The following is a 15534-nucleotide window of genomic DNA, read 5'->3' on the forward strand; positions in this document are numbered from 1 at the left end:
TTTTAACTCTTTTGAATCCACTAATTCCAGCAATCTGAGCTGCTAGGTCTTCATCTGTATTTTTTTAGAAGTAAATAGTACTTTTCTGGCCACTAATCTTTTGGCCTGATACATCCTCAAACAGATTTAGGCACTTCATCATAATATTAATTTGATCCTCACTAGCTTCAGCAAACAACATTAAATCATCTGCAAACATGAGATGGGAGATTAAAAGACCACCTTTTCCACCTCTAATAGGATGCCAAAGATGACCATTGACAGCAGTATCAATAATTTGAGATAATTTTTCCATACCTAAAACAAATAGATACGGAGAAATCGGATCACCTTGACGAATACCCCATGGTGGCTGGAATTCTTTAGTCATCCCTCCATTCCATAGAATATTAATATAAGGTGATTTGACCGAAGACATAATGATGTTCTTCAGATTAGTAGGAATATAAACTTTTTCAAGGATCCTTTAGAGAAAATTCCAATTCAGCTTGTCGTAAGTTTTCTCAAGATCTATCTTCACAGACATATAAGCCTTTCTGCCCTTCATACGGTGCATACTATGAATGAGTTCCTGGGCAATAATTATATTGTCATGAATATGTCTCCCTGGCACAAAGCTAGCTTGAACAGGGGAAATAAGCTTCTTTAAAACTGATTTAAGACGATGAACCACAATTTTAGACAACAACTTATATAATACAGGACAAAGGGAAATAGGTCTAAACTGCTTAATGTGAGCTGCACCTTGAACTTTGGGAATCAAGACCAATAATGTGGAGTTTATTATAGAAATAAGATCTGGATTCCTCCACATTTTCTTTACTAAATCTACAATCTGGTCCTTCATGATAACCCAATTCCGTTGATAAAAGTAAGCAGGGAAACCATTGATACCAGGAGCCTTATATGGATTCATATCAAACAAACTTTGCCTTATTTCTTCACCAGAGGGTTCCAAAGACAAACTATTCAGCTCTATACCAGTAAGAGAAGGCCACATATTTGCAGTCTCCAACCACCTTCTATTAACACACTCATCCGTGAATAAATTACTATAGAAAGCATGAATTAGACATTTAAGCTCCTTCTCATCAGAGATCCACTGATCAGAGTCATTTTTAAGTCTAGTGATTCTATTGATGCTCCTCCTGATGAATGTATTAAGGTGATAAAACCTTGTATTTCTATCCCCATCTGTTATCCATTTTTGACGGGATTTTCTGAAACCACAAGAGCTCCTCCTCCTCCAACACTACTTGCAATTGATTTTGTAAATCAGATTCAATACCCTGGGGTCAATGAGAATCACCATAAGAACGCTGATTCTGGATACTATCAATTCTAAAAGAAAGTCTTTCCTTTTTTCTTTTTAATATCTCCAAAGACCCTTCTATTTCAACTTTTAATCTTCGGAATAATACACTGGAGCATGTAAGGCATGTCAAAGCTACCATCCCAATGAGCATTCATAAATTTTAAGAAATCACTATGTTCCTGCCAAGCTACAAGAAAGCTAAAGGGTTTTTTTACCCCTCGGGGCACAATGTGGGGATAAATTAACAGTTAAAGGACTGTGATCATAAAGAATTCTAGGAAGAAGACATACCTTAGCATCATCAAACAATACCCTCCACTGAAAGTTTTTAACCACCCTGTCCAATTTCTTGAAAACTCTTCTTTGATTTCCCCACTTAGGACCTTGCTGTGTGTAACGTGAACCAGCAAAATCCAACTCCGCAAGCCCACAATCTTCCAGAACAGTTGCAAACAAAGCACATCTAGACAAATTAGGAGGAGAGCCACCACTTTTCTCTGCCATGCTTGCAATCTCATTAAAGTCACCCCCACCAGCCATGGTTCCCTGATATTATTACTGAGAGAAACCAGGTCCTTCCATAAAGCCTTCCGCTCAATAGCTTTGGCACTTGCATAAACAGCCGTACATAAAAAGGAAGTATTATTACTAGATAGAGATATTTTCATACGAATCATTTGGCTAGATTACTCTCTAGGTTCCATATGAAACCAACGAGAGGACCAAATGACCCATATACCTCCTGAAAATCCATTAGCTTCTTCCACCCAATATCTATCCATCTTAATTTTTTTCATGAGAGATTCACATATCTGACTCTAAGATCTAGGTTCCAATAAGATTACCATATGTAACCTATGCATTTCTACTAGAGATTTGAGGTTGCATCCCATATCTTTCTTGGCCGCCCCTCTACAATTTCAGAATAATATAGACATTAAAACCCAGAATGGGCTTTAGCAGTAAGAAGCAGTACTTGCCTCTCCATTTTGGTCGTGACCTGATTTGGATGCTTATTACCAACCCTACCATTGGTTGGTCCTTCTACACTCTGGTGAACCTTTAATTCCCTTAAGTCTGGAGGTTTTGGCTCGAGATTTCCCTCCACTTCACTCATCTGCTGATCATGAATTCAAACCCTTTCTGGATCCTCATTATGACCACTATTTTGGATTGAAGGCATCTCCTCTGGGCCTTGAGAATTAACAATCTGAGAGGGATAATTTGGCTGGTCAACTGCCATATCATCTATTTGATTCTCAGCTTCCTGCTTATCTTAGAATGCTTGTGATTAATATTTGGAACCCGAGCTGCCACATTAGCCACTACACCCTCCCTTGTGTCCTGAATATTATCTCCTACCACTTTATAATGTGTGGAAGTTTCAATCAGTTTACTGTTTCCCCGCTGACTCATTTTTCCCATATCCTGAAACAAAACAATTTGATTATTCCCCGGATTCAGTTGCGTTTCACAAACAGCTTCAATTTCATTCTTGTCAACAACCTCTTCAACCTCCAAATCCCTCAAAACAGCATACTTAGAAGAATTCCCGCCCAAATCTTTATTAGCTATCTTCTCCTTTTTCCTCCCATCCTCTATCTTCTGGTTAGGTAATTTCCTAGGCCCTCTCTGTTTATTCACAAGCATCCAAGGGCCAAACCTTCCATCCTGATCTTGAGCCTGGTTAGAGTCTCTCACTGCCCTTTTTGTAATAATCCTCTTTTCCATATTACCACTACTTTCAACATCCGGTTTCATCACCTTAATTTTAGGACAAGTATCAATCCTATACCTATACTGACCACAATTAAAACACACAACATGCAATCCCTCATACTCAATTTGCTTCAGCCTCCCTTCCACTTTATATTCTAGGTCCAATTCAACACAAATCCTCGCAAATCTTCCCCTTGCTAACGAAGTGGTTGCCGCATCTAACTTAATAAATTTACCTATCCAATTACCCACACTTTTCAGTAGCTCAGTATTGACATATTCAATAGGAAATTGTGGTAATCTTACCCAGGCCATAATCTTGTTGATTGTCGCCTAATATGGTTGAAAATCCGGCTCCCATGAGCGAATGGCTAGATAATGGTCTAGAATCACCCATGGACCTGTTGTCAGAGCATGCTCCAGATCCTTCTTATTAGTGAAACGCACCAAAAAGAAACCATTTTCCACATCTGTTATCAGAATATTGCCTTCCCGTGCCCACATGTTTTCCAGTCTCTTCTTCATGAAATTCAACGATAATCTCCCCCCCAACAGCTTCACATAAACTGACTGGTGCCATGGCTTCTAAGCTTTCCGCTTGAATTCATTAGAGAGCACGAAGTTGGTTCTCCTGTCCCCGTCGATTTTGCATGTCACTGCTGGTTCTGATGCTCCTTTTCCGGACTCAGTCTCCAGGTTCTCCTGCTCTATTTCATCTTCTGATAGGTTTTCTTTATTTGGTGGTCATTCCCCATTATTTCTTAAGATCATCTCCTTAAATGACATTTTCTCCAGCATCCATTCTTCTTCTCTCGGCTTCAAAACCTAATCGGTGCTAAAATTAGTGTCTCCTATCTTCTTCTTTTTTGTTGATCGTTCAAGATTGTCCACCTCTTCCGACGATGGCTCGCCCTGAATCGGAGAAGTCATTAGAGGTGGCGGAACCCTAATAGCATGTGTGCTCCTTTTTTTTATTAAAATAAATTTGTTATAGTTGGATCAAAATCAAATCATTTCTCAAATTCAAATTTAAATTTTTAGTTTACGTTTGTCCTTTTAAAGAATATAACTTTGTGTCATTTTAGATGCTAACCGTTGATTTCCGTCAATCAACAATTAAGATTTATTGGGTCAAACTTATTAATTAATTATTAATTCGTAATAAAATCAAATAAATCCTAACTGTTGATTGACGGAAATCAACAGTTAAGATGTAAAATGACACAAAGTTAAATTCTTTAAAAGGACAAATGTTTTTCCTTTAATTCATATTTTGAAATTTAAATGTAATGGTTATTACATTTGATATGATGAATTAATTGTCATTATGACCTTAATTCTTTTTTTTTTGGTAAATTGACCTTAATTCTAATTTTCGAAATGTGCGCGTAACGAATTTAATAATTTAATGATTGTTATGGTAATTATTTTGATTCAAATTATCCTCATAAATGACATTTATTATGATTCCTATAATCTAGATTAATAATTAAGTTAAATTTTTGATAATTTAAATCTAGATAAATAATTAATAATTTCCTAGGAGAATTGTTAATTTTGTTAAAAAATTATGGGTCTACTAAAATGGTCATGTCTAAAGCACATGTTGTCTATCATTACCGGATTTTAGAACCTTAATAATTTCAAAAAAATTAGTAAATTATTGTACGTCCTATTGTGGCAATGATTGGACGCTATGGACAATTTTTGAAATTAAACAATGATTACTCTAAATTGAACAATCATAGGAAATTGGAAAATTGCTTATGTCGAATGAGAAGAGATTTAGATTAAGGAATTAATTTAACCTCCAGGTGCACTATTGGACCATTAATAAAATAATCATGTGAAGCTCCATCGGATAAGTATGATTGGATTTTATTAGATTTGATCTAAATAATTATGGGATGAGATTTAAATTAAGAAATTAATTTAACCTCCAAGCGCATTGTGGGCCTATTAATAAAATAATCATGTGAAGCCTCATTGGATAAGCATGATTGGTTTTTATTAGACCCTTAGCAATTTTAAAATTTTAATAAAATATTGTACATTCCATCGATCAGCAATACTAAGTTATTAAGGATAGTTTTTGAAATTAAACATTGAATTCGACTAAAAATTCTCAAATAAAATATTAAATGAGTGGAGGTTTTAAAATAATTAATTAATTTTGAAACCTGCGGGCTCCATTTATGGGTTTATTAGTGAAATGATTATTGCTGAAGCCCCATCGGATAAGGTATAATACCCCTAATGGTTAAAATTGCATTAATTAAAGAATTGATGGATATAGAAGATTAATTATAAACTAAGAGTGTGAAGTGGGGTGAACTATATAATAAGTGAAAGGACCAAGGGGTAAAGGAGTAAGTTCACAATTAGATATATTTGTTATCATAAAGTTTCCACTCTCCTCTCTAGGCAAAAAAATTAAAATATTATACTTTTAATAATTAATTACGAATAGGTTGCAGTTTGGAAACTATGTGCCGATTTATTGCAGTCATTCACGCCCAAAATGGGCGGGACAATTCACGCCCAAGTTAGGCGTGAATTAAAGGAAATTCACGCCCAAAGTAGGCGTGACAATTCATGCCCAATCCAGGCGTGAATTGCTTGGCCTATAAAACCCCCAAAAATTTCACTTTTCCATCTCACACCTTCTCTCTAAAGTTGGTCTGCCTTCTCTCTAGATTATTTGTGGAGCATTTTGCGCGGCGAAGCCCTGTCGAACAAGTAAGTCTTCATATCTTTTTTATTAATTTTTTAAATATAATATTATAGTGATATAGAAATATGTTATTATAGTGATCTAGAAATATGTTAAAGTAGTGTCTTAAATCCTAGGAATATAATAGTGACTGTGGAATATATTAGTGAACTAGGAATATTGTACAGATTTAATTAAATATTTTTTGTAGGTAATGTAATTTAATATTTTTGTTAACACATGTAAATTAATATTTTTTTGTAACACATGTAATTAAATATTTTCTGTAACACAAGTAATTAAATTTTTTTTAACACATGTAAATTAATATTGTTTGTAACATATGTAATTAGTTAATTTTTGTAACACATGTAATTAATGTAATGACTTTTGAATATATTAATGAAACCAATTAATTTATTATTGTGTATAGTACACTATTATGGCTGACTCGTCATTGTCGGAGTTACCTCGATCTACATCCGATACTGAGGCTCAGGGCGAGCCTTCGGATCCCAGGACCCACGTGCTTCTAGGACCATACAGGTGGGACGTACTTAGGAGGCGCACGCAGCGCACACATGTTTCACAGGTTGTGTGGAACGAGGAGAAGTGTCGCCAGTGCAAGACTAGACGTGGAATGATGCACGGGGCCATCTCCTGATGATATTCCCGACGTGGCAGACTACCTGCAGCAGGCTGGCTTCCTACATGTCGCCCGTATGCGGCATGTTCAGGTATGCATATATGAAAGTACCGGTCATATGACTTTTAATTTAATAATAAATGTGAAAAACTTAGTGTATGCTTAAGCAAGTTTATTTTGATAATAAATGTCTTATTTATTTCAGATTGATCCCATGTTGATCTGTGCTCTGGTGGAGAGGTGGAGACCAGAGACACACACGTTCCACATGACGCAGGGCGAGATGACCATTACGTTGCAAGATGTTGCGGCTATATTGGGATTGCCGACTGATGGGAAAGTGGTTACGGGTGCTACATCCACGAACTGGCGAGTCCTGTGCGAGGAGGTGCTTGGCCACGCCCCGCTCATTTCAGAGCAGCCGTACGGGGATGTCAAGCTCTCATATTTAGACAGACATTACGTGCATTTGGGTGCAGGTGCTGCGAATCCATAGCAGGTTATATTTTTTACCAAGGCACACATTGCGCGTATGTTGGGATCATGGCTTCTCTGCGACAAATCTGGAGGTAGCGTCGTCGGATGTCGCTACATTGTGTTGCTTACAGAAGATTTTGATGACATTGGTCAATACAGTTGGGGATCTGCTGTTCTCGCACATTTGTTTAGACAATTGTGCGAGATTACTGATCCGCGCAGATCAGACATGGGTAGGTGTCATATACTGCTGCAGATATGGGCGTGGACCAGGTTTCCACCTATTGCTCCTCCTCTTCCTCAGGCTACTCACCCAGAGTGCCACTCTGGGCACCGGTATGTGTCATTTGTATAAGAATTATACTTTAATTTATCTCTAACAAATTATTAATAATCTTGCATATGTTTCATTTTGCCTAACAGGTTTAATGTTTCATTCCTAACAATCATATTGTAGTTAGAAATTAAACCTTAAACCCTAACTATAAATTCAATTTCCTTGACAAAATAATCAAATAACATACCTAGTACGAGTGAAGCAATCATATCAGCATCAAGCTGTCTATGACCCTGAGAAATATGACCATTCAAGCAATTGTGGTCTTCACCCCATTTAGTAACCTTCCATTTTTCACCGTACGTTGGTTTTATTACCCTATCCCTCCACGGGCAACCCTGTTCATACTTACAACATTTCATACTTCATTTGGTAGGCGTGCTCTCAAGGATGATCGCTTCTTGATGCTCTTTCATTAGGTTTCTCTTGATTTCCATTTGCGTCTCTTTTTTTGATTCAGATTCTTGCTTAACATACAACTTGTTACCTATTATCCATGGACCATTAATTGAACCTGAGCCTGAGCCAAAACTTGAACCGTCGTGGAAAGAATCTTGTTCCCTCGGATGATCCCAATTAATGTATGTGTAATGTGGAATTTCTTTCCAAAATGGAACAACATCGTCCCCTGCAAGTACGAAATTAAACATTAAAACCCAAAAAGCTGCAAATATAAATGTATATTTTCAATCCATTAACTTACTTATCTTCCGAAATTTGCGGTAATTGAGTGGACGCGACGTTATGATGTTCCTGGACATGAGACTCCCCCACAACATTATATTCTAGGATTTGAGTTTCAGGAATACCACATTCATCATTGTTGTCTGAAGCGCTAGCATCCTCAGCAAGAAGTTGATCTTCCATTGCAATATTTTCATCATCGTCATCCTCACCATCATCTTCTATAACCCAAGTAGGGTCATTTTCTCCTTCCTCAGACAGATTACCAATTGGAGCAACAGATGGTGATGCATTATGTGCAAAATTTAAATCAACTGACTTCACGGGTATAGTAACATCCTCTGTTTCGGCAATATCCACGTATAACTCTAAAGAATCTTTCCTTGACTGGTTGAAAAGCTCTCCAATTACCATTTCTACGTCTTCATCGTCAACAACTTGCATACTAATGTATTGTGATTCACACCATATTCTTACAGTGACCATATTGATAGATTGTTTACCTTCAAGCGTTAACTTTTGACGAATTTTTTGATGTAGTTCGCTAATTGTTGAGTTCCGCATGATACGTGTTGGCCTTTTCTCGCCTTCAAAAATGACACCACGTCGACCTTCCATTTTCCTACCATTATAATATAAAACAACACGAACAAAATCAGAATGTGAACTCATTCTTAACTATATTAATAAAGAAAAACACAAAACAGAGTATGCATAAGCAAGTGAGACTGTATCAAAGACTAAGAAGTTTAGATGAAGAGTTGTGATAAATGTGGAGATGGGAGGTGTTTATATAGAAAAAATAGGTGGTATTCACGCCCAAAGTGGGCTGGAAAGGGGGCTGAGTCACGCCTAGATGGGGATGGAATTCCCTTTGATTCACGCCTGCATGGGGCGTGACTAATTACGCCTATTTTGGGCGTGAATGACGTGGAATTCACGCTTAATATGGGCGTGAATTGTCCCACCCATTTTGGGCGTGAATGACTACAATAAATCCAAAAATAGTATTCTAACTGCAACATATTCGTAATTAATTATTAAAAGTGTAATATTTTAATTTTTTTGCCCTCCTCTCTATTCTCCTTCCCCATCGTCCCTCGCATCTCCCTCTCCCCTTTTATCTTTCTTTTGTCTAAATTCCACCATAAGAGTCAAGAAGGAGCTTCTATTGCACTTGGTTCTCTCTAGTAACCCCATTTTTTCACTCTTCACCTCTTTAACTACTAAGAAGCTAAGGTTTGAGAGCAAGAAATCCACCATTTTTGTGCCATTTTTGTGGGTCTTGAAGAGGGTAGCCATTGAAGGGATTTTTGAGCTTTTGGAATGTTGGAAATCAACTTGAGTGAAGCCTTGAGGTAAGCCATAACCATTGTAGGTTGTTTTCTTGAGTTTTAGGGGATTTCATGGTTTTGGGGGTTAGGGTTTCAGGCAAAAATTGCGGATTTCGAAATTAATGAATTAATAATGGTGTTGATGCTTGACCCATTGTTATTTGATGTAGGAACATTAATCCTATGGTTGAATGCATGTTGAAATCACCATAGGAACCTATTGGGAGTTAGTGTTTCGCTCTTGGAATTGGAGAACTTGTAGGTTAGACAATTATAATTGGTAATTTGCGAGGATGGTGCCAAGAGGAAGCTAGAGAATAAGCCTACAAAAAGATAAACTCTTGGATTTTGGGGACTTTGCCAAATTTTGGTTCTACAACACCGCATGGGTTGATGTGGTTTGTATAGCATGTGTGTACATTGGTGTGAAAATTGGGTGTATATGCAAGTTCTTGTATTGTGGTTGGTCTTGCGCTTATGCTTAACTTGATTGTGGTTGGTCTTGCGCTTATGCTTGACTAGATTGGGTGGTCTTGTGCTTATGCTTGACTGGATTGGATGGTCTTGCGCTTATGCTTGACTAGATGGTTCTTTGTACAGTAGAATTGTTATATGTTGTATGCTATATGCTATTTTGATGCCTGTATAACATGTAAGTGAACTCAGGGTTGAACAAGTCTCCAAGGTCCCTGAGTTTACTGAGATTGTCTCTCACCCCTTGTGGAATTTATTTTCAAGATCCATAAAAAGTACAGGAGACGGACCTCAGGGCAAGAGGCTCGAGCATTGATGCATACCTTCACACCCATTTTGAATATTTTGACATGCTTGCATACTTGTATCATTTAATGAAGGCTCTAGCTAGTATTTTGATTATGCATGCAATTATGTCAAGATGAATATGTTGTAGAAAAGCATGGTGAAACTTGAATTGTAATTGAGTTACCATTAGATATATATTTTGAGTACCATATGGATATGTAATTGAGACTATGGATAATTGTATAATCATATGAGTTCTTGTACAATTGAATAGCTTCTTATATTAAATTATGATGAATGATATGTTATATATATATATATATATATATGTATGTTCTGTTAGGTACCTTCATGGGGATTGTGGTTCTTCCAATAAAGGTTAAATACCTCAAAATAGCTATCCCATGCCCTGGAAAGCGCGCTAAAGCGCCCTTGGCGCGCTAAAACGCGCTATGGGGTCTAAAGATGGAAATATTTTCTATAGTTGCGCGTTAAAACGACCTAATGCGTGCTAAATGACCAGAAAGTGAAAATTTTCTCTGTTGTTGAGCGCTCAAGCACTTTAATTCTCGCTAAAATGCGCTAAAATGAAGAAAATAGGCTCGAAGAGTGCGCTTAAGCGAAGCGCGCTCACCCGAAATAGCAGGAACATGTTTTAGTAAAATGGCCATAAAGTGAGCTACATAGCTCCAAATTAGGTGTGGTTTGAACCTATGTGAAGCTAACACATAGACCTACAACCAAATTTTTTTTAAGACCATTGGACTTGTAGATAAAAACTGGTATCATTTTGAAGTTGATGCTCTATTTCTAAAAGTATGATTTAGAGCGACAAAATTGCGAGTTGCATAAACCAGACTATACTTAATTGATTGGTTAATATTATACCTTTTCAGAAAGCCCAAAATATATACTTTAATATTGTAAAATATGAGGGCTAATAGGTAAGTCATCCAAATTACCACAATTAATTACTCTGATTCCCTTTTGCAATTAATGCCATAATTAATGATAATACACCGGGTGCACAAGGGGTGTTACATAAAGATAATCGAATTTCACTAGAATAAATCTTAATAATTTCAAAATTTGAGTAAAGTATTTTATGGCCCATCGTCGGCAATGCTTGGACACTAAGGATAATTTTAAAATGAAATAATGGCTAATTACATTCTACTTTAATAAAATTGTTAACCTTCCAATCGAGGCTCTGGATATGGCATTGAAAGCCCAAATAACAATTTTGGTTTTTACAAATGACGTGTCCATTGAAAGCCTTGCTAAGAAAACTGATGGATTGTTAACAATAAACAAAAGTAGTTATGAGAATCTACTTGCTCTTCGTTTGTTTATTGCATTATTTGTTTGAAATTATGTGCCTTGTATATTTTTTTTAAGAAAATAACTTCCTTTAATCCTTTAAGAAAAGATTTTTAGTCAAAAACCTCTAGACAATTCCAACTATGAATAAGTGGAAAGCAAACTTTGATATTATTTTAAAACATAAAAGTTAAAATTTATCTCGACAATACCAAGGTCACAATAACCTACAGAGGATGCATATAAGGAAACTAAGACACAATACTCAAATTGGAAAAGGGTAGATATGGTAGTTTGTTGCTATGTTCTTGTCAGTCTTTCCAAACACTTGCAAAATAAAGTGTACATGATTAAAAGTGGAAGAGAGTTGCTTCAGACTCTTAATGACATGTTTGCTACATCTAGCAACTCTGCTAGTTAGAATGTAGTCAATGCAAGTTTTACTAAAAGTCTTGTTGAATCCAAGGGGAAAACCCAAGGGTGGTAAACAAGAACAAAATAGCTTGATTATCAGTTTTCAAACCAGTTGCTATGAAGAAGTCGCAAGGCAAGTGCTTCAAGTGCGGACTGAGGGGACACTGAAAGAAAAATTGCCCAGAGGTGATGAAAAGAACCGCACACGGGTAAGTTAAGATTTGGTTAGTGGATGAATCATTGATTCAAAAACCACTGATTATATTTGCTACTCTTTGTAGTAGTTCAAACATGGCATGCCTATCAGCGATGACAAAAAAAATTTAAGCTTAAAAATGAGAACTTTTGCTTGCATTAGCAATAGGACAAGTTAGCTAACGGTAAAGGAGGGTAAGTAAAAAACTAATACTCATAAGTTAAGCAAAGCACAAATTTTGCTACTAAATCAATACTTTGGTTGTTCTATCTAGAGGTATACTGTAGCCAGACATACAAATTTCCCTTTAATCAATCTTGTAACCTGGAATGTCTGGTGTTATCTGACCCTGTAAACATATTGATTATATTCAAAGCATCATATTCCAGAATTATTTTCTTTAGACCCCTATTGTGAACGAATTCTAAGGACTTAAGAAGATCCCAAAGCCCATCTTCCTCAGGTAAACATTGGCACTTTGTGATTTCACAATTGATTAATTGAGATATTATAAAATACCCCTCATTTTATTTCAAAATTTTGTGATGGGTTTATATTCCGTCACAATAAACACAGATATTCCGTAGAAATATCCATTGCGATTCGTATCTAGCAATTTGTCGCAAAATTCGTTGCAATTTTTGACCAAAAAAGTCTCATCAGTGATGGAAAGGTTTGCCCACATATTTATGACAAATACAGATGTTGGAAAATATTTCTGTCACAAATTTTGATAATTTGGAACAAAATAATGTTCATCGTAATTTGTGACGATCTTGCGACGGAACGACGACGGGATTGGCGACCCAATTTTTTAGAACAAAAAATTTGATAAATTTTCATCGAATTGTGTGCTCGTCGGCGTAAATGCCATTGCCATTGCCCGTTGCAATAGCTCTATTTTTTAGTTGTGACCTACCAATTTTGCAACTAAAGTCACCTATTCAAGTTCCCTAATCATCACGAGCCGCAACTCTACAGCCTTCTATATTGGATCCTTTTGTCACAACATCATCAAAATTGATCTTGGAGCATTTTTCTTTCTGGTGGAGTTCACCTTTTTACGCAATCATGGGTTCTCTGCAAGGAGTGGGATAAAACATCTTGCTACGTGATTTCCCAATCACATGAATGTAGTCCATGACATGAATATGTTGACTTTCAGGATAAAAGAAGTTATCTTCATGAATGTGTTTGTTGTGCCAAGTCCATAAGGACTAGCAGCTAAAATAAAATATCCATCTACTTCTTAAGGCGATAGTGGCGTTGAGTGCAAAATCCCACTACGTACCGGTATTGTTAACATTGATTATGATATTAAGCGCAGTTACAATCACAGCAGTTCATTTATAAAAATGCGAGTAAACTTTTTCTTTTTCATTACGCGAGCATTTAAAACAATAATAAAGCGTAATGAATAAAAGTTGTGACCGTAACTGAAAACTAAATGCGGAATAATAATATTAATTGCTTAATTATCATATAATACTTCTCTCAAGTCACTAAGGATTTCCATAAACACACTTAGCATAAATCTCACTTTTACAGTTTTTACCTATCTGAATATGGTTCAGTCTTTTAATTACTGCGGAAAGTCTGCGTGTCGCGAACCTCTTATCTTTTAGTATGTTATTCTAGACTTAATTATCTTTCCAACAAGTTATCACATGCTCCATAAAGTTCTCATTTTCTCCTGTTATCACCGTTAGAAGTTGGACAAGCAAATCTGCCAGTAAACCTCAAACAAGACACCAAACAGCCCTCACTCTTTCAATGATTTCGGATAAACCGCTCCACCAATTGTTCTCAAATTTTTATACAGTAAACTAGACATCTTAAGCTTCAATTTGACATATCATGGGCCTAATTTTACCAACAATTACGACGAAAATAAATTTCCCAAAAACTTGTCCAGACAGCCCCAAGTGCAGGGGATTTCTAGGAAGTCTGTGTTCAACGGCCTCTACAGGGCAGCGTGCTACTCCTATGGTTCGTAAATTTTGACATAAGGTAGTTGACATCTCAATCTTCAAAACAGTGTATGGCATGGCCCTATGACTTCTGTGAAAGGAGATATGCACTACCAAAGTTCACCCAAAATCTGCCATTTTATAAAAATTTCACCAGCATCTCCTTTGTTTTTTCAAAATATCCCACTTTTGTAAAAGTGTGTTATCTATCGTCAAGGGTACCTAATAGATACGGGTGGCACTCAGCAAAGCCTTAGTGCTCTTACAACTTATCACAATTTATATTCATTTGCTTAATTTACAATTCATTTCTTAAATTATAAAACTTGAACCATTTTCTTGAGACATAAAACATACATCATATCCTAGAATAGGCCTATTGCCCTTTCATCATATAGCATGCTTCAATATTATACAAGATCCAAATATTACAATTATAATTCCTCCAATGAAACATAATACAATTGAATCTCCAATTACAACATAATAATCCTCAAAATGAAACATGGTAAATCATGACTAAACTTAGACAAAATATAACATGAACAAAGATGACAATATGAATAATCCTAGATCAACTACAATGTTCATGTCCTAAGTCTAGCCTAGGCCAAATGGCTACAAAATGCAAAATAGGCTCTAAGCTCTCATGCTCATCCTACGGGCCTCTTGCCCGCCGCTCCAGTCCCGCTGCTACTACCTGAAATAAAGTTCCCAAAACGGGGTGAGATATACAAACATATCTCAGTAATCCAGAGGTTCTTAATTTTATTAATTTTATTTTAAGATGGTTTCCTAAGTTCACCATAACTCCAATTCAAGTCCTCAATTCAATTTAATACCATCACAACCCAATTTTCCTTAATTTCCCTTAAATGGCCGAATACACACACATCCAATATTTTTTCTTTCAATTCCACTACATCACACCAACATACCATCCATTTAACACCCTTCACAACCATACAACATCAATTATACAATTTTTACATCATCAAACCCCACATGCCCTCACATGGCCGAATTGTTCATGTCCACTTACCTAGGGGTATTCAATCCAATTTCACACTTCCACACATTATACAATCTTATAATTAACTCATACACATACTTCGCAACTCAATTACATAATCCTACAACCAAGCCATTTCACAAAGTCATGAACATCATCATCAAAAGTACCTAAGTTACCAAATAATTTCTCAATAATTTTTATGAGTTCAATCACTCTAAAATATCATTCTAAGCCACTTTTATCTAATATACAATTTTAATTTGAGCTCTCTAACTACATCAATCCAAGTATGCATACCCTAGGTCACAAAATTCAAATCCACCAAATCAACCAATTAAAAGTGTGGAAACTTACTCACAAGCAAGGCCTAGGGCTCCTCCACAACATACCAAAGCATTGGAGGATCAATTAACTCCAAGAACACTAAATCTACACACTTGGCCGCAGCTGGAAATGTGGAATTTCTCCAAATTTAGTGAGTTTCAAGGCTTGTGGATGGTATGGTTGTGTTCGGATGATCGTTTACATGAAGTTTGATGACAAATTTTCTTGGATTTGGTGGCTAAATCACCAAGAAATCAACCAAAGTCTCCCCCCCCCCTTTTCTTTGGAAACCCGCAGTTTAGAGAGAG

Source organism: Gastrolobium bilobum, unplaced genomic scaffold (genome assembly GCF_033153095.1).
Source record: "Gastrolobium bilobum isolate Gb01-03AN ecotype WA unplaced genomic scaffold, APGP_CSIRO_Gbil_v1 utg1929, whole genome shotgun sequence".
In the NCBI taxonomy this organism is placed as follows: domain Eukaryota; kingdom Viridiplantae; phylum Streptophyta; class Magnoliopsida; order Fabales; family Fabaceae; genus Gastrolobium; species Gastrolobium bilobum.